Here is a 19,426-nt window from a genome sequence, read left to right as displayed (position 1 = left end):
GATCATCCTTTCGCTCCTTCCGACAGCCACAACAGCAGCAGCAACAACAGCAGCAGAATCCCCTCTATCGCTCCTATAGAGGGAAGCAAAGGGGTCGGAGAGGTTCTGGTCGCAACCCCTCTTCTTCCTCCTCCTCCTCTGCTCCAAATGAGGCTTCAGGGAAGCAGCCCTAGATCCCCCATCCCGGATCATGTAAGGCCTGTGGGGGGTCGGGTGTCCTACTTTCTACGGGGTTGGAAATCTGTTACAACCGACCTTTGGGTTTTGAACCTCGTAGAGACTGGGTACGCCCTTCCCTTTCGGGAGTTTCCTCCCCCTTACCCTCCTTGCCAAGGTTATTGCTCGGAGGACCACCTGCTTCTCCTGCAGAAAGAAGTTCTAGCCTTGTTTCAGAAGGGCGCAATAGAGGTGGTTCCGGAGCAGGAAAGAGGGCAGGGATGCTACTCCCGGTATTTCCTGATCCCCAAGAAGGACGGCAGATTGCGTCCGATTCTGGACCTCAGAATCTTGAATTTTTACCTGAAACAGGAGAAGTTCAAGATGCTGACCCTTGCGCAGGTTCTTCAAGCGTTGCAGCAAGGAGACTGGATGGTGTCGCTCGACTTGCAGGACGCGTACTTCCATGTCCCAATCCTGAAGTCGCACAGGAAGTATCTCCGTTTTACGGTTGGGTCGCAACATTATCAGTTTGCGGTCCTCCCGTTTGGTCTTACTACTGCACCTCGAGTCTTCACAAAGGTGATGGCAGTGGTGGCTGCTCATCTCAGGAGGTCGGGGATTCCGGTTTTTCCCTACCTGGACGACTGGCTTCTGAAGGCAGAGTCCCCGGAGATGGTGCAGCGTCATCTGCAGGTGACAGCTCAGCTGTTGTTCGACTTGGGTTTTTCGATCAATGTGCCCAAATCTCACCTGGTGCCCTCTCAACGCAACCTGTTTATAGGGGCAGTACTGGACACTACTGTGTGTCGAGCATTCCCTCCTCCTCAAAGGATTCTCGACATTCAGGAGATGGTCCCTTTATTCCACAGTGGAGCGGTTGTTCCAGTTCTGAAGGTCCTTCGCCTGCTCGGTCTGTTCGCTTCCTGCATTCTGTTGGTCAACCATGCACGCTGGCACATGAGGGCGCTCCAGTGGTGCCTCCGCAAGCAGTGGTATCAGCACAACGGGGATCTCGGGGAGTCGATCAAGATCTCCGGAGAAGCTGCAGCGGATCTGTCTTGGTGGAGCGTGGAGGGCAATCTGTCCCAAGGAAAGCCTTTCCATCTACCTCCATCGGTGGCCACAGTGATAACGGATGCCTCCACCCTAGGGTGGGGAGCTCATCTGGGGGATCTGGAGATCAAGGGTCTTTGGTCTCCAGAGGAAAGGTTGCTTCATATCAACCTTCTGGAATTGCGGGCGATTCGTTTGGCACTCAAGGCCTTCCTCCCTTCCCTTCGCGGTCAGTCAGTTCAAGTCCTGACGGACAACACGACCGCGATGTGGTATATAAACAAACAGGGAGGAGTAGGGTCTCTTTGTCTCTGCAGAGAGGCCTTACGACTATGGTCCTGGACTCAGGACCATCAGATTTGTCTAATGGCAAATCATCTGGCCGGGGTGCTGAACGTGCGTGCGGACAGTCTCAGTCGGCAGTTCTCCGCCGACCACGAGTGGAGGCTCCATCCGGAGGTGGTTCGTCACGTCTTTCGGACGTGGGGGACACCTCGGGTGGACCTGTTTGCCACCCGAGAGAACGCGCACTGCCTGTCATTCTGCAGTCTCCAGTATCCGATGCAGGGGGCGTTGGGGGACGCGTTTCAGTTGAGTTGGGGCTTGCAACTCCTTTACGCGTTTCCTCCCATACCCTTGATTCCTCGGGTTCTGAGGAAGATTCGCCAAGACCGGGCCCAAGTTATTTTGGTCGCCCCGGATTGGCCAAGAAGGGTGTGGTATACAGATCTTCTCCACCTCTCCTCGTGCCCTCCGCTCCGTCTCCCTCTGAGGGCAGACCTCCTCTCGCAGTCGGAGGGGCAGGTTCTAGACCCCCACCTCCAGAGCTTACACCTTCATGCCTGGAGATTGAACGGGGCAACCTGAGTTCCTTCTCTCTCCCACCTGATGTGGTGGACGTTATTTTATCGGCCAGGCGACACTCCACCAAGTCCATATACTCCTACAGGTGGTCTAAGTTTGTAAAGTGGTGTGGAGAGAGATCCATTGACCCTTTAAAGGCTCATCTTTCTGATGTGCTTCAGTTTGCTCTTTCCTTGGCTCAGCAGGGCTGTGCAGTGGCCACGGTCAAGGGCTACCTTTCGGCCTTATCGGCATTTCTGTGCCTTCCAGATCAACCTTCGTTATTTAAATCTCCGGTTGTTCTGAGGTTCATCAAGGGCCTTACAAACATGTTTCCTCCCACTCCATTTGTAATGCCTCAGTGGGACCTTAATCTTGTCTTAACCTTTTTAATGGGGTCCCCATTTGAGCCTCTTCATAGTTGTCCTTTGAGGCTGTTGTCCTTTAAAGTGGTTTTTCTTGTAGCCATAACCTCGGCAAGGAGGGTGAGTGAGCTTCAAGCTCTTAGTTCCAAACCTCCTTTTCTTACCTTACATGCTGAAAGGATGGTTCTCAGGACCAGGGCTGCTTTCCTGCCAAAAGTTGTTACTCCTTTCCATTTGGGGCAGTCTGTTACCCTCCCTGTTTTTTATCCACCCCCTCATCCTTCCAAAGAAGAAGAAAGACTCCATCGCCTTGACCCGAAGAGGGCTATGAGTTTTTATTTGGACAGGACCAAGGACTTTCGTATTGATGACCAGCTTTTTATTGGCTACGTTGGTCGTTCTAAAGGTAAAGCAGTGCACAAGCGCACGCTGTCAAGATGGATTATACTGACCATCAAGATCTGCTGCGCCCTGGCTGGTAAGACTCCTCCTGAGGGTATTCGTGCTCACTCTACTAGAGCTAAGTCTTCAACATCTGCTCCGGCCCGGGGTGTTCCTGTGGCAGATATTTGTAAGGCCGCGACTTGGGCCTCCCTCCATACTTTCGCAAAGCATTATTGCTTGGACTCTGAGATGAGGAGGGAGGGCCACTTTGCGCGCTCTGTGTTACAGGACTTTCTGGTATAGAAAGGTGGACACCCTCCTCCGGGAGTGGGGACTGCTGTGGGAATCTATTCACAAGGTGAGGAATCCACTGGCAGATGTATCCATCAGAAGAACAAGTTACTTACCTTCGGTAACGCTTTTTCTGGTGGATACAGTATCTGCCTGTGGATTCCTCACTGACCCACCCGCCTCCCCGTTGTCCAGCTTTGTATACCATGAAAGAGGTCTTGTTGGAATGTTTTGATGCTTTCTGTACATTTGTAGGTAATGCTTGTTTGGTTAGCATTCCTTTGTTTTTGTATGCTATGTATATATATTGGTATGCTATATACTGGGTATACTTGGAGTTGTCGTTGGTTCACCTGTTCGCCTCGAAGGCACGGAAAAAATGGGTGGAACTGACGTCATCACGCCGACGTGGGCTTCTTATGGCTCCGATGACGTCGTACGGAGTCGCGTGCGGAGCCGATGTATTGTGACGTCGCCCACGTCGACGTGGAATGCTGGGGAAGAAAAGTTCCGTGGAATGCTGGCGCAGGGGATATTCACAAGGTGAGGAATCCACAGGCAGATACTGTATCCACCAGAAAAAGCGTTACCGAAGGTAAGTAACTTGTTCTTCCAGTCTTCCCCTATCGCAACGAGTGGCTGTTGAAGGCAAGCTCGCCCCAGGCTGTCATCTCCCACCTCCATACTACGGCAGACCTCATGCACTCTCTCGGGTTCACTATCAACGTGCCGAAGTCACACCTGATTCCCTCTCAGAAGCTCCTTTTCATCGGAGCAGTTCTGGATACAGCGCAGTTTCGGGCTTATCCTCCCAAACAGTGAGTCCGGGATATTCGGGCTATGATACCGATGTTTCAGCCTCTATCCCGGATTTCGGTGAGAATTACCCTGAGGCTCCTGGGCCTCATGGTCTTACATCATATGGTGGATCATGCCAGGTGGCATATGCAGGCTCTGCAGTGGGACCTGAAGTTCCAGTGGGCGCAGTATCAGAGGAATCTTACTGATGTCATCCGGATCTCGGAGGGGATGACACGTCAATTGCAGTGATGGCTCACGAACCAGAACTGGGTCAGCGGCAGATCCCTCTCCCTTCCCCAATGCCTCACTCCTGGCATGGGGCCCCCACCTGGGAGAGGCGGAGATCAGGGGTCTCTGGTCCCAAGGCGAATTTCAGTCTCCAAATCAACCTTTTGGAGCTCCAGGCGATCCGTCTTGCACTGAAGGCATTCCTTCCTTCTGTCAAAGCAAGAGTAGTGCAGGTGTTCAGAGACAACAACACCGCCATGTGGTACTGCAACAAACAGGTCGGGTGGGGTCATGGAGCCTATCTCAAAAGGCCCTTCGCCTTTGGACATGGCCTGAACTTCAGGGCATATCCCTGGTGGTTCAACACCTGGCAAGTTCCCTGAACGCCAGTGCAGACAAACTCAGCCACCGGTGCATGATGGATCACGAATGGCGTCTTCACTCGGAGGTGGTGCAAGGTCTCTTTCGGCAGTGGGGAGAACCTTGGTTAGATCTGTTCGCCACCGAAGAGAACGCACAATATCAGCAGTTCTGCCCATTGGAGTTTCCAAGGCGGCACTCGCTCGGTGACGCTTTTCGTTGCGAGTGGAATTGTGGCCTCCTGTACCACTTTCCGCCTGTACCAGTTCTGACCAGAGTGCTGAAGAAGATCAAGCACAATCAGGCCCAAGTCATTCTTGAGGCTCCAGACTGGGCACGAAGAGTCTGGTACTCCGAGCTCTTGAGCATGGCCATTGATCCTCCGATCAGACTGCCTCTTCGGGAGGATCTAATGTCGCAGCAGCAGAGGACAGTCCTCCACCTGAACCTGTCCAGCCTCCACCTCATTGCGTGGAGATTGATCAGCGACACTTGACAGCATTCGACCTCCCTCACGAAGTCTGTAATGTCATCTTGGCAGCCAGGCATCCAACCACTAAAACGTGATACGCCTGTGGGTGGGGCAGAAAGAGGAGCAGAAAGGGGATCCACAGCAAAGACTGTGGATCCCCTTTCTGCCCCTCTTTCAGAGGTTCTCCTCTTCATTCTATCTTTGGCCCAGCAGGGCTCTGCTCTGGGCACTCTTAAAGGCTACCTTTCGGCCGTCTCTGCCTTTCTGGGCCTTCCATATCAGCCTTCTCTTTTCAAGTCTCCGATTGTAAATAGATTTCTAAAGGGCATTACTCATTTCACTCCTCCCTCTCCTTTCGTAATACCAGGGCAATAGTAGCCTTTACTGCTTTGGGATGTGGAATTCTGTTGCTGACATCTGCCAGGCAGCTATGTGGGCATCCCTGCACACGTTCATTACTGCCTGGATAGCCAAGTATGGAGAGACAGCTTTTTTGAAGGATTCATCTGCCTGTGGATTCCTCACTGTTAGACCTGGCACCTTGGCGTGAGTCTCCCTTCCTCTTTTTGTCGCTGTGCCTCATGTGTTTTTATGGTGTTGGCCGCTCAGCGCGCTGTGCCACTGCCAACCAGTGTCACGGTGCGAGTGCTCCCTATGTAAATTGTATATGTTGGTTGGATTCCATGATTGGATTGTTTGGTTTACTATCAGACCCCAGTAAAGTGCGCCAGGGGCGCCAGGGCATGTAAATACGAACACCGCTGGTGGGCTTGCAGCACGGGTTGTGCCACCCACAGAAGCGGCCGGTAAAATACGTCTAAGGTCTGCCATCGCAGAACCTGCGTGCAGTCTGGTACTGACACGCCGACCGACAAGTGCCCACACTTGCCAGTCCCTAAAACCTTCCCTTAGCTGCATGTTAGTCACCCCTCTGGTAGGCCCCCGGGCAGGGTGCGTTGTAAGCCTAAGGTAGGACAAGCCCGGATGCGTGGCATGTCCTAGTAGTGAATTACCGCCATCTTGTTGTTCACTACTGCAAGGCTACCCTGTTCTCATAGGCCAGTATGGGCGGCCTGGATTATTACACCCTATGATCCTAACCGACCCAGGGAACATGGTAGAAGATCGAGTTTAGTATGCCTGAACTCGGAATAATAAGGTACATCTTTTCGCAAGGTTTATTTTAATATTCCGGGTTTGCAAATGCCGCTTTTAGAAAGTCGGCCTTTGCTTGCCTAAACATTTCAGCCGCCTCTGCGTGATGTGTATCTGATGTCTGGCTGGTGTGAGTGACAGGGCTGGGGGAACCCAGATGGGCAGGGCTAGGTAGCCTGGTATGAATAGGACGATCGACAGGTAGATGGGTGGGAGGAGTGCTCCTAGGTTCTGAATAGGACAGTGCTCCGCTACCTCGATGCCGGCTCCAACCCCTGTGGAGCGTCTGATGACTCTGCCCTACACTCTGAAAGAAGAAGCCTGCATCACGTAAACAAAGTGCTCAGAAACCGGACTGAACTAGGCAAGGGCCCCCCTGGCCTGGGAGAACAAAAGATTTGTGGTATAAATGGAGGAGCCCTGCTCCTAAGAAACTAGATCCGCTTTTGACCAAGAAGAATCTCTGCCTGAGGAGGAGGCACCGGGAAAGCTGTAGGAGGAAGACTGTCCCTATCCTGGGGGATTGGCCTGCAGTGGTGACCTTGCTGCCAAAGGAGAGAAGAGAAACTGTTGCTGAAGACTTTTACTTTACTTTTACTTTCAAGACTTGTGCTTTTCCAAAAACGATCTCCAAGGGCTTGGAACTGAGCTTGCCCCCTGAACTGAGCCCCAGGACCATTGGGCTCTACCTGATCTTCACTCGCCTGCTGCTGGACTGTGGTGTCCTTTCCCTCGCCGGAGCTGTGACCCTCGTGCCCAGTCCCTCCCTGAGCCGTGACCAGGACTGCTTAGCCGCCCCCGCCTTGGGAAGAGCCTCGCTCGATCGGAGCCGCTCCCCCTACGCTGTGCAGGGCTGCCCCGTCACCTCGCTCGTGGAGGCTCGCTGTGCACCTTCACCCTCCCGCCGGAATCGGCGTTGTGAGCATCTCCAAGCCTCGGACAGCCCGGACGCATCGGCGTGCCCGGCTGCCCCGCTTTGTTCACCCGCCACCTGCAACACCCCGCTCTTGTCGTGAGCCTGAAGATCAGACACCCTCGTGAAGTGTGGGAGCCCCGGACGCCGCCTCGCTCTTCTGTCGAAGAGCCGCTGAAATCCCGCACCCGCCTTTGCGTCAAGAAACAAGGTACTGTACTTACGAACTCGACCGCGAGCTCGCATCGGATCCAGGGTCCGCAACGTTCTTATTTCCCTGTCATCTGCTGTGTGCTTCCTGGGCGCTGCCTCAGCCCCAAGTACGCTGAGGCCTACAGTTACCTTGTGCCCGCCTAAAAAACTTTCCATAAAACAAAGAGAACTTTACCGTATTTCCAAGAATTGTGGCCCCATCAGTTCAACGTTACTGGGCCTTGTATTTGAATCTGCTGAATCTACATAAAAGTTTATTTTTATATACTTCCTGATTGGTGTCCGTTTGTGGTGCATGCAAGGGGTTTACTGTATGTGTAATTGCATTTGCTTAACCGTGCACGCCTGAGACTTAGCCTAGACTGCTCGCGCCACGCACCTAGAGGGTGAGCAGGGGTTATTCTGGGGAGTCATCCTTCGCCCTGACAAGAAGTAAAGGGTCCCTGCTTGTTGTGGGTTCACACCTGCGTCAACCAGAGCCCCCTCATTTCTAACATTGGTGGCAGCGGTGAGGATTTACAGATTTGCATTTGTGGTTTGCGTATAGTGAATCACTGATCACCACGCAGTGAGAGCAGACCAGTAACACAGCCACAAGGCTAGCATTTGTTTTTGTTTTGCCAAGAGTCTCCGTTGTTAGAGCCATGCCTGGTTCACTTTCAGCCGGAAGGGCGGCTTCCATAATCTCTGGATTTGAAGACGTAGATTGGGAAGAAGACGCGCTTCTGAATCGTACCAATGAAGACTTGAAAGGTCTTTGCTCCAAGTTCAGGATTGCCCAAACTGGATTGAAAAAGAAGGAACAATTTGTGAAGGCGCTGAGGGCCTGGTATGAGTCAAAGGCACCAGAGAATCAGGTGGAAGTGGTTCCACCAGAAAGTGTCCATGAGTTTGGCAGAGGCCTGTCGCCAGAAGAATTGGCAGACAGGGCAGCAACCCGGGCACACGAGGTGGAAATGGCAAAACTTCATGGGCAGATGGATATGGAAAAACAAAGATTAGCCATGGAAGAAAAGAAACTACAATTAGAGCATGACATGAAGCTGAGGGAGCTGGAGCTGAAAGCAAAAAGTTTGGAGCTTAATCCCTCTGGTGGCAGCACACCGCCAGTACCGGCGGAACCAAGAGTTTATATTCCCAAGGATGTAGTGAAGGAGTTCTTCAGGAATGACGACATCGGGCAGTGGTTCAGAGCCTACGAGGTAGCCATGTCTTCCCACCGGGTCCCTGAGAAAGATTGGGGAGCGGGGTTGTGGGGAAGGTTCCTGAGTGAAGGGCGGGACACACTGTTAGATTTACCTGTTGATGTTCGTAATTCTTATGCCCATATGAAGGAAGCATTGATGGCTAGGTATGGGTTGACCCCTGAGTTATATAGACAGAGGTTCAGGGGTTGCACTAAGATTCCCAATAGTACGTATGTGGAGTATGTGACTTTCTTTTGCAGAGCGCTGGATGGTTGGGTGAAGGGTAGTAAGGTGAACGATTATCAAGGGCTTCTTGATCTAATGGCATGGGAGCACTTGTCCAGTAATTGTTTTCCTGAGCTACGCCAGCACCTGATAGATAGTAAGCTGACTAACCCGAGGAAGCTTGCTGAGGAGGCGGACCGCTGGGTCAGTACCAGGGTCCACAAGGGTACCGTGGGAGATTCCGCCAAAGGTGGGCAGGGTCCCCAGCAGAAGAGTGGGGGGGACAGGGGTAAACAGAAGCAGTTCCAAAAAGGGCCCCAAAATAGTCCCCAAGGGAACCAAGGGAAGGGTTCTCAGCCTCCCCCACCCCAGAAACCGACCGGGGCCCCGACAGGTCCTCCTGTTCCAAAGGGGCCCGTAAGATGTTACAGGTGTAACAATTTGGGGCATTTTGCCTCTGATGTAAAGTGTCCATTGTTTGGTAAACCAGCACCCACTGGTGCTCCACCCCGGCAGGTGACTAGTGTAGCCTTGGGGGAGGAGAGGGATGTCCAAGGTGGGTGGGGTCCCGCAGAGATGTCCCTGGTCTCGCTAGGAGACCGTGAAGTGGTCCCTCCAACCCAGCTGCCTGAGAACACTAAGAAGTACAGGCAGTGGGTGACCATAAATGGCCATAGAGTGGAAGCTCTTAGAGATACAGGAGCCAGTGTGACGGCTGTCAGGTGTCACCTGGTGTCTCAGGAGCAGGTGGTCCCCAATGCATTCTATCCCGTTGTTGCCGCTGACAACACAGAGAGACACTGCAAGGTGGCTCAGGTTCCCTTTGAGTGGGGGGGGGGTCTCTGGTACTCTTCAGGTAGCTGTGAGGCCCGCCATGCCTGTAGACTGTTTGTTAGGGAACGATTTGGAGAGCTCACCTTGGGCTAAGGTGGAGCGGAGTGCTCACCTGGAGATGTTGGGTATGCCGGATTGGGCGTGTGTCACCACACGGTCCATGGCAGCCAGTAGAGGTACTCAAGAGGTCCTGGAGCCTGAGAGGGAGGCCCAGGAACCGGCCTCAGAGAGAAGGAGCAAGGGGCGCGGGAAGCCGGCCCCTGAAGTTCCCACGGTCCAGGAGGAAGCAGACCTTGAGGGGGATGCCCTGGAGCCTACAGGGGAGCAGATAGCTGAACTGGGAGACCTGCCGGAGCTGACCCATTGGCAGCAGGAAGGGGGTCCCACCAGGGAGGACTTTTGCAAGGCACAGAAGGAGTGCCCTTCTCTCGTGGGTATGCGGCAGCAGGCTGCAGACCAGGCCGCAGGTGATCAGTCAGGATCGCATTTCGTTTACTGGGAGAACGACCTCCTATATACAGAGCCTAAGGTTGCTGAGCCTGGGTCAGCCCGTGCGCTGGTGGTACCCCAGGACTTCAGAGCCTTCCTACTGGGGCTGGCTCACGATGTGCCATTGGCAGGGCATTTGGGGCAGGACAAGACCTTTGAAAGGCTTGTCACCCACTTTTATTGGCCTCAAATGCGCAGGAGTTCAGATACTCACTGCAGGACATGCCAGACTTGCCAGGCAAGTGGAAAGAGTGGAAGGAAGCAGAAGGCTCCACTCCAGCCATTCCCTGTGGTCGGTACCCCATTCCAGCGAGTGGGGATTGACATTGTAGGGCCACTGGACCCCAGGACAGCGATGGGCAATAGGTTCATCCTGGTCCTGGTGGACCATGCCACCCGGTACCCGGAAGCCATTCCTCTGAGGACAGTGACGGCCCCCGTGGTGGGACGGGCACTGATGGGAATTTTCTCCCGAGTGGGATTCCCTCTAGAGGTGGTGTCTGACCGAGGTACCAATTTCATGTCCAAGTACATGAAATCTCTTTGGCAAGAGTGTGGTGTAACCTACAAATTCACCACACCTTACCACCCCCAAGGAAACGGGTTGGTTGAGAGATTCAACCGAACCCTCAAAGGCATGATAATGGGCCTAGAAGGGGCCATGAGGCGCAAGTGGGACGTCCTCTTACCATGCCTTCTCTTCGCTTACCGTGAGGTGCCACAGAAGTCTCTGGGGTTCAGTCCCTTTGAGCTTCTGTATGGTCACCCAGTCAGAGGACCTCTAAGTCTGGTCAAAGAAGGCTGGGAGCAATCTCCCAGGAAACCTCCCCAGAATGTATATAGTTACATGCTGGCCTTCAGGAATCAGACTAGGCGATTCAGGCAACTTGCTGAGGCAAATCTGGAAGCCAGCCAGGAGGAGATGAAGCGGTGGTACGACCAGAATGCCACTCTGGTAGAGCTTCAGCCTGGACAGAAAGTATGGGTCTTGGCCCCCGTGGAGCCGTGTGCGCTCCAGGATAAGTGGACCGGTCCCTTTGAGGTGGTGGAGCGCAAGAGTCCTGTTACCTACGTGGTGGACCTGAAGTCTCCTAGGAACCCCTTAAGGGTCCTACATGTCAACCGCCTCAAGCCCCACTTGGAGAGGTCCCAAGTGGGCATGCTCTTGGCAACAGATGCTGGAATGGAAGAGGAGACAGAACCTCTTCCTGACCTCCTGTCAGCCAAGGAGCAAGATGGGTCAGTGGATGGTGTCATCCTCTCTTCCACCCTGACCCCTGAGCAACAGAATGATTGTCGCCAGCTGCTGGGACAGTTTTCTGACCTGTTTTCCCTGGTCCCTGGTGTCACTGATTGGTGCGTCCATGATGTGGACACTGGGGATAGTCCACCTGTGCGGCACAAGGCCTACAGGGTGACTGACAGGGTGAGGACATGCATCAAGGAGGAGGTCTCCAAGATGTTTGCCCTCGGGGTAATTGAGTCTTCTAGCAGTCCTTGGGCCAGCCCCGTGGTCTTGGTCCCAAAGGCTGCAGCGCCGGGAGCCACACCCGAACTCCGGTTCTGTGTGGACTACAGAGGACTCAATTCGGTCACTAGGACCGACGCACACCCCATCCCCAGAGCTGATGAGCTCATCGATCGGCTAGGGGCTGCCAACTACCTCAGCACGTTTGATTTAACGTCTGGGTATTGGCAGATCGCCTTGACCGAGGGGGCCAAAGAGAGGTCAGCATTTTCCACCCCAGATGGGCACTACCAGTTCCGGGTTATGCCATTTGGGATGAAGAATGCCCCTGCCACCTTCCAGAGATTGGTCAACCAGGTGTTGGCTGGGCTGGATTCGTTCAGTGCAGCCTACCTGGATGACATCGCAGTGTTCAGCTCCACTTGGGAGGAACACTTGCGTCACCTCTGGGAAGTGTTGATGGCGCTGCGCAAGGCAGGCCTCACGATCAAGGCGAGTAAGTGCCAGATCGGGCAGGGTTCCGTGGTGTACTTGGGACACCAAGTTGGGAGTGGCCAGGTGGCACCCCTTCAGCCCAAGATAGAAACCATCCTGAATTGGGAGGCGCCCAAAACCCAGACGGAGGTGAGAGCCTTCCTAGGTCTCACCGGGTACTACAGGAGGTTTGTCAAGGGGTATGGCAACATGGTTGCCCCCTTGACAGCGCTGACTTCGAAGAAGCAGCCCAGGAAAGTGATCTGGACTGACACCTGTCAGAAAGCTTTTGAGGCCTTGAAAACTGCTATGTGCACGGCGCCCGTGCTCTTGGCTCCCAACTTCTCCAAAGAGTTTATCGTTCAGACAGACGCTTCAGAGCATGGTGTGGGGGCTGTTCTTTCACAGATTAATGAGGAGGGCCTAGATCAACCCGTAGCCTTTCTTAGCAGGAGGTTACTTCCACGGGAACAAAGGTGGAGTGCTATTGAGCGTGAGGCATTTGCTGTGGTCTGGGCGCTGAAGAAGCTAAGACCCTACTTGTTTGGGTCTCACTTCCGGGTTCAGACGGACCACAGGCCCCTCAGATGGTTGATGCATATGAGGGGTGAGAATCCAAAGCTGTTGAGGTGGTCCATTTCCCTACAGGGTATGGATTTCACGGTGGAACATCGCCCTGGTACAGATCACGCCAATGCTGACGGTCTGTCCAGATTTTTCCGCCTTAGTGATGAGGAACTCCCTGGGGTAGGGTAGTTCTCCCCACTTTTCAGCTGGAGGGGACACGTGTTAGACCTGGCACCTTGGCGTGAGTCTCCCTTCCTCTTTTTGTCGCTGTGCCTCATGTGTTTTTATGGTGTTGGCCGCTCAGCGCGCTGTGCCACTGCCAACCAGTGTCACGGTGCGAGTGCTCCCTATGTAAATTGTATATGTTGGTTGGATTCCATGATTGGATTGTTTGGTTTACTATCAGACCCCAGTAAAGTGCGCCAGGGGCGCCAGGGCATGTAAATACGAACACCGCTGGTGGGCTTGCAGCACGGGTTGTGCCACCCACAGAAGCGGCCGGTAAAATACGTCTAAGGTCTGCCATCGCAGAACCTGCGTGCAGTCTGGTACTGACACGCCGACCGACAAGTGCCCACACTTGCCAGTCCCTAAAACCTTCCCTTAGCTGCATGTTAGTCACCCCTCTGGTAGGCCCCCGGGCAGGGTGCGTTGTAAGCCTAAGGTAGGACAAGCCCGGATGCGTGGCATGTCCTAGTAGTGAATTACCGCCATCTTGTTGTTCACTACTGCAAGGCTACCCTGTTCTCATAGGCCAGTATGGGCGGCCTGGATTATTACACCCTATGATCCTAACCGACCCAGGGAACATGGTAGAAGATCGAGTTTAGTATGCCTGAACTCGGAATAATAAGGTACATCTTTTCGCAAGGTTTATTTTAATATTCCGGGTTTGCAAATGCCGCTTTTAGAAAGTCGGCCTTTGCTTGCCTAAACATTTCAGCCGCCTCTGCGTGATGTGTATCTGATGTCTGGCTGGTGTGAGTGACAGGGCTGGGGGAACCCAGATGGGCAGGGCTAGGTAGCCTGGTATGAATAGGACGATCGACAGGTAGATGGGTGGGAGGAGTGCTCCTAGGTTCTGAATAGGACAGTGCTCCGCTACCTCGATGCCGGCTCCACCCCCTGTGGAGCGTCTGATGACTCTGCCCTACACTCTGAAAGAAGAAGCCTGCATCACGTAAACAAAGTGCTCAGAAACCGGACTGAACTAGGCAAGGGCCCCCCTGGCCTGGGAGAACAAAAGATTTGTGGTATAAATGGAGGAGCCCTGCTCCTAAGAAACTAGATCCGCTTTTGACCAAGAAGAATCTCTGCCTGAGGAGGAGGCACCGGGAAAGCTGTAGGAGGAAGACTGTCCCTATCCTGGGGGATTGGCCTGCAGTGGTGACCTTGCTGCCAAAGGAGAGAAGAGAAACTGTTGCTGAAGACTTTTACTTTACTTTTACTTTCAAGACTTGTGCTTTTCCAAAAACGATCTCCAAGGGCTTGGAACTGAGCTTGCCCCCTGAACTGAGCCCCAGGACCATTGGGCTCTACCTGATCTTCACTCGCCTGCTGCTGGACTGTGGTGTCCTTTCCCTCGCCGGAGCTGTGACCCTCGTGCCCAGTCCCTCCCTGAGCCGTGACCAGGACTGCTTAGCCGCCCCCGCCTTGGGAAGAGCCTCGCTCGATCGGAGCCGCTCCCCCTACGCTGTGCTGGGCTGCCCCGTCACCTCGCTCGTGGAGGCTCGCTGTGCACCTTCACCCTCCCGCCGGAATCGGCGTTGTGAGCATCTCCAAGCCTCGGACAGCCCGGACGCATCGGCGTGCCCGGCTGCCCCGCTTTGTTCACCCGCCACCTGCAACACCCCGCTCTTGTCGTGAGCCTGAAGATCAGACACCCTCGTGAAGTGTGGGAGCCCCGGACGCCGCCTCGCTCTTCTGTCGAAGAGCCGCTGAAATCCCGCACCCGCCTTTGCGTCAAGAAACAAGGTACTGTACTTACGAACTCAACCGCGAGCTCGCATCGGATCCAGGGTCCGCAACGTTCTTATTTCCCTGTCATCTGCTGTGTGCTTCCTGGGCGCTGCCTCAGCCCCAAGTACGCTGAGGCCTACAGTTACCTTGTGCCTTGAGCCTAAGGTTGCTGAGCCTGGGTCAGCCCGTGCGCTGGTGGTACCCCAGGACTTCAGAGCCTTCCTACTGGGGCTGGCTCACGATGTGCCATTGGCAGGGCATTTGGGGCAGGACAAGACCTTTGAAAGGCTTGTCACCCACTTTTATTGGCCTCAAATGCGCAGGAGTTCAGATACTCACTGCAGGACATGCCAGACTTGCCAGGCAAGTGGAAAGAGTGGAAGGAAGCAGAAGGCTCCACTCCAGCCATTCCCTGTGGTCGGTACCCCATTCCAGCGAGTGGGGATTGACATTGTAGGGCCACTGGACCCCAGGACAGCGATGGGCAATAGGTTCATCCTGGTCCTGGTGGACCATGCCACCCGGTACCCGGAAGCCATTCCTCTGAGGACAGTGACGGCCCCCGTGGTGGGACGGGCACTGATGGGAATTTTCTCCCGAGTGGGATTCCCTCTAGAGGTGGTGTCTGACCGAGGTACCAATTTCATGTCCAAGTACATGAAATCTCTTTGGCAAGAGTGTGGTGTAACCTACAAATTCACCACACCATACCACCCCCAAGGAAACGGGTTGGTTGAGAGATTCAACCGAACCCTCAAAGGCATGATAATGGGCCTAGAAGGGGCCATGAGGCGCAAGTGGGACGTCCTCTTACCATGCCTTCTCTTCGCTTACCGTGAGGTGCCACAGAAGTCTCTGGGGTTCAGTCCCTTTGAGCTTCTGTATGGTCACCCAGTCAGAGGACCTCTAAGTCTGGTCAAAGAAGGCTGGGAGCAATCTCCCAGGAAACCTCCCCAGAATGTATATAGTTACATGCTGGCCTTCAGGAATCAGACTAGGCGATTCAGGCAACTTGCTGAGGCAAATCTGGAAGCCAGCCAGGAGGAGATGAAGCGGTGGTACGACCAGAATGCCACTCTGGTAGAGCTTCAGCCTGGACAGAAAGTATGGGTCTTGGCCCCCGTGGAGCCGTGTGCGCTCCAGGATAAGTGGACCGGTCCCTTTGAGGTGGTGGAGCGCAAGAGTCCTGTTACCTACGTGGTGGACCTGAAGTCTCCTAGGAACCCCTTAAGGGTCCTACATGTCAACCGCCTCAAGCCCCACTTGGAGAGGTCCCAAGTGGGCATGCTCTTGGCAACAGATGCTGGAATGGAAGAGGAGACAGAACCTCTTCCTGACCTCCTGTCAGCCAAGGAGCAAGATGGGTCAGTGGATGGTGTCATCCTCTCTTCCACCCTGACCCCTGAGCAACAGAATGATTGTCGCCAGCTGCTGGGACAGTTTTCTGACCTGTTTTCCCTGGTCCCTGGTGTCACTGATTGGTGCGTCCATGATGTGGACACTGGGGATAGTCCACCTGTGCGGCACAAGGCCTACAGGGTGACTGACAGGGTGAGGACATGCATCAAGGAGGAGGTCTCCAAGATGTTTGCCCTCGGGGTAATTGAGTCTTCTAGCAGTCCTTGGGCCAGCCCCGTGGTCTTGGTCCCAAAGGCTGCAGCGCCGGGAGCCACACCCGAACTCCGGTTCTGTGTGGACTACAGAGGACTCAATTCGGTCACTAGGACCGACGCACACCCCATCCCCAGAGCTGATGAGCTCATCGATCGGCTAGGGGCTGCCAACTACCTCAGCACGTTTGATTTAACGTCTGGGTATTGGCAGATCGCCTTGACCGAGGGGGCCAAAGAGAGGTCAGCATTTTCCACCCCAGATGGGCACTACCAGTTCCGGGTTATGCCATTTGGGATGAAGAATGCCCCTGCCACCTTCCAGAGATTGGTCAACCAGGTGTTGGCTGGGCTGGATTCGTTCAGTGCAGCCTACCTGGATGACATCGCAGTGTTCAGCTCCACTTGGGAGGAACACTTGCGTCACCTCTGGGAAGTGTTGATGGCGCTGCGCAAGGCAGGCCTCACGATCAAGGCGAGTAAGTGCCAGATCGGGCAGGGTTCCGTGGTGTACTTGGGACACCAAGTTGGGAGTGGCCAGGTGGCACCCCTTCAGCCCAAGATAGAAACCATTCTGAATTGGGAGGCGCCCAAAACCCAGACGGAGGTGAGAGCCTTCCTAGGTCTCACCGGGTACTACAGGAGGTTTGTCAAGGGGTATGGCAACATGGTTGCCCCCTTGACAGCGCTGACTTCGAAGAAGCAGCCCAGGAAAGTGATCTGGACTGACACCTGTCAGAAAGCTTTTGAGGCCTTGAAAACTGCTATGTGCACGGCGCCCGTGCTCTTGGCTCCCAACTTCTCCAAAGAGTTTATCGTTCAGACAGACGCTTCAGAGCATGGTGTGGGGGCTGTTCTTTCACAGATTAATGAGGAGGGCCTAGATCAACCCGTAGCCTTTCTTAGCAGGAGGTTACTTCCACGGGAACAAAGGTGGAGTGCTATTGAGCGTGAGGCATTTGCTGTGGTCTGGGCGCTGAAGAAGCTAAGACCCTACTTGTTTGGGTCTCACTTCCGGGTTCAGACGGACCACAGGCCCCTCAGATGGTTGATGCATATGAGGGGTGAGAATCCAAAGCTGTTGAGGTGGTCCATTTCCCTACAGGGTATGGATTTCACGGTGGAACATCGCCCTGGTACAGATCACGCCAATGCTGACGGTCTGTCCAGATTTTTCCGCCTTAGTGATGAGGAACTCCCTGGGGTAGGGTAGTTCTCCCCACTTTTCAGCTGGAGGGGACACGTGTTAGACCTGGCACCTTGGCGTGAGTCTCCCTTCCTCTTTTTGTCGCTGTGCCTCATGTGTTTTTATGGTGTTGGCCGCTCAGCGCGCTGTGCCACTGCCAACCAGTGTCACGGTGCGAGTGCTCCCTATGTAAATTGTATATGTTGGTTGGATTCCATGATTGGATTGTTTGGTTTACTATCAGACCCCAGTAAAGTGCGCCAGGGGCGCCAGGGCATGTAAATACGAACACCGCTGGTGGGCTTGCAGCACGGGTTGTGCCACCCACAGAAGCGGCCGGTAAAATACGTCTAAGGTCTGCCATCGCAGAACCTGCGTGCAGTCTGGTACTGACACGCCGACCGACAAGTGCCCACACTTGCCAGTCCCTAAAACCTTCCCTTAGCTGCATGTTAGTCACCCCTCTGGTAGGCCCCCGGGCAGGGTGCGTTGTAAGCCTAAGGTAGGACAAGCCCGGATGCGTGGCATGTCCTAGTAGTGAATTACCGCCATCTTGTTGTTCACTACTGCAAGGCTACCCTGTTCTCATAGGCCAGTATGGGCGGCCTGGATTATTACACCCTATGATCCTAACCGACCCAGGGAACATGGTAGAAGATCGAGTTTAGTATGCCTGAACTCGGAATAATAAGGTACATCTTTTCGCAAGGTTTATTTTAATATTCCGGGTTTGCAAATGCCGCTTTTAGAAAGTCGGCCTTTGCTTGCCTAAACATTTCAGCCGCCTCTGCGTGATGTGTATCTGATGTCTGGCTGGTGTGAGTGACAGGGCTGGGGGAACCCAGATGGGCAGGGCTAGGTAGCCTGGTATGAATAGGACGATCGACAGGTAGATGGGTGGGAGGAGTGCTCCTAGGTTCTGAATAGGACAGTGCTCCGCTACCTCGATGCCGGCTCCACCCCCTGTGGAGCGTCTGATGACTCTGCCCTACACTCTGAAAGAAGAAGCCTGCATCACGTAAACAAAGTGCTCAGAAACCGGACTGAACTAGGCAAGGGCCCCCCTGGCCTGGGAGAACAAAAGATTTGTGGTATAAATGGAGGAGCCCTGCTCCTAAGAAACTAGATCCGCTTTTGACCAAGAAGAATCTCTGCCTGAGGAGGAGGCACCGGGAAAGCTGTAGGAGGAAGACTGTCCCTATCCTGGGGGATTGGCCTGCAGTGGTGACCTTGCTGCCAAAGGAGAGAAGAGAAACTGTTGCTGAAGACTTTTACTTTACTTTTACTTTCAAGACTTGTGCTTTTCCAAAAACGATCTCCAAGGGCTTGGAACTGAGCTTGCCCCCTGAACTGAGCCCCAGGACCATTGGGCTCTACCTGATCTTCACTCGCCTGCTGCTGGACTGTGGTGTCCTTTCCCTCGCCGGAGCTGTGACCCTCGTGCCCAGTCCCTCCCTGAGCCGTGACCAGGACTGCTTAGCCGCCCCCGCCTTGGGAAGAGCCTCGCTCGATCGGAGCCGCTCCCCCTACGCTGTGCTGGGCTGCCCCGTCACCTCGCTCGTGGAGGCTCGCTGTGCACCTTCACCCTCCCGCCGGAATCGGCGTTGTGAGCATCTCCAAGCCTCGGACAGCCCGGACGCATCGGCGTGCCCGGCTGCCCCGCTTTGTTCACCCGCCACCTGCAACACCCCGCTCTTGTCGTGAGCCTGAAGATCAGACACCCTCGTGAAGTGTGGGAGCCCCGGACGCCGCCTCGCTCTTCTGTCGAAGAGCCGCTGAAATCCCGCACCCGCCTTTGCGTCAAGAAACAAGGTACTGTACTTACGAACTCGACCGCGAGCTCGCATCGGATCCAGGGTCCGCAACGTTCTTATTTCCCTGTCATCTGCTGTGTGCTTCCTGGGCGCTGCCTCAGCCCCAAGTACGCTGAGGCCTACAGTTACCTTGTGCCTTGAGCCTAAGGTTGCTGAGCCTGGGTCAGCCCGTGCGCTGGTGGTACCCCAGGACTTCAGAGCCTTCCTACTGGGGCTGGCTCACGATGTGCCATTGGCAGGGCATTTGGGGCAGGACAAGACCTTTGAAAGGCTTGTCACCCACTTTTATTGGCCTCAAATGCGCAGGAGTTCAGATACTCACTGCAGGACATGCCAGACTTGCCAGGCAAGTGGAAAGAGTGGAAGGAAGCAGAAG

This window comes from Triturus cristatus, chromosome 4_2 (genome assembly GCF_964204655.1).
Source record: "Triturus cristatus chromosome 4_2, aTriCri1.1, whole genome shotgun sequence".
Taxonomy (NCBI): Eukaryota; Metazoa; Chordata; class Amphibia; order Caudata; family Salamandridae; genus Triturus; species Triturus cristatus.
Note: the sequence above shows the minus strand (reverse complement) of the source record.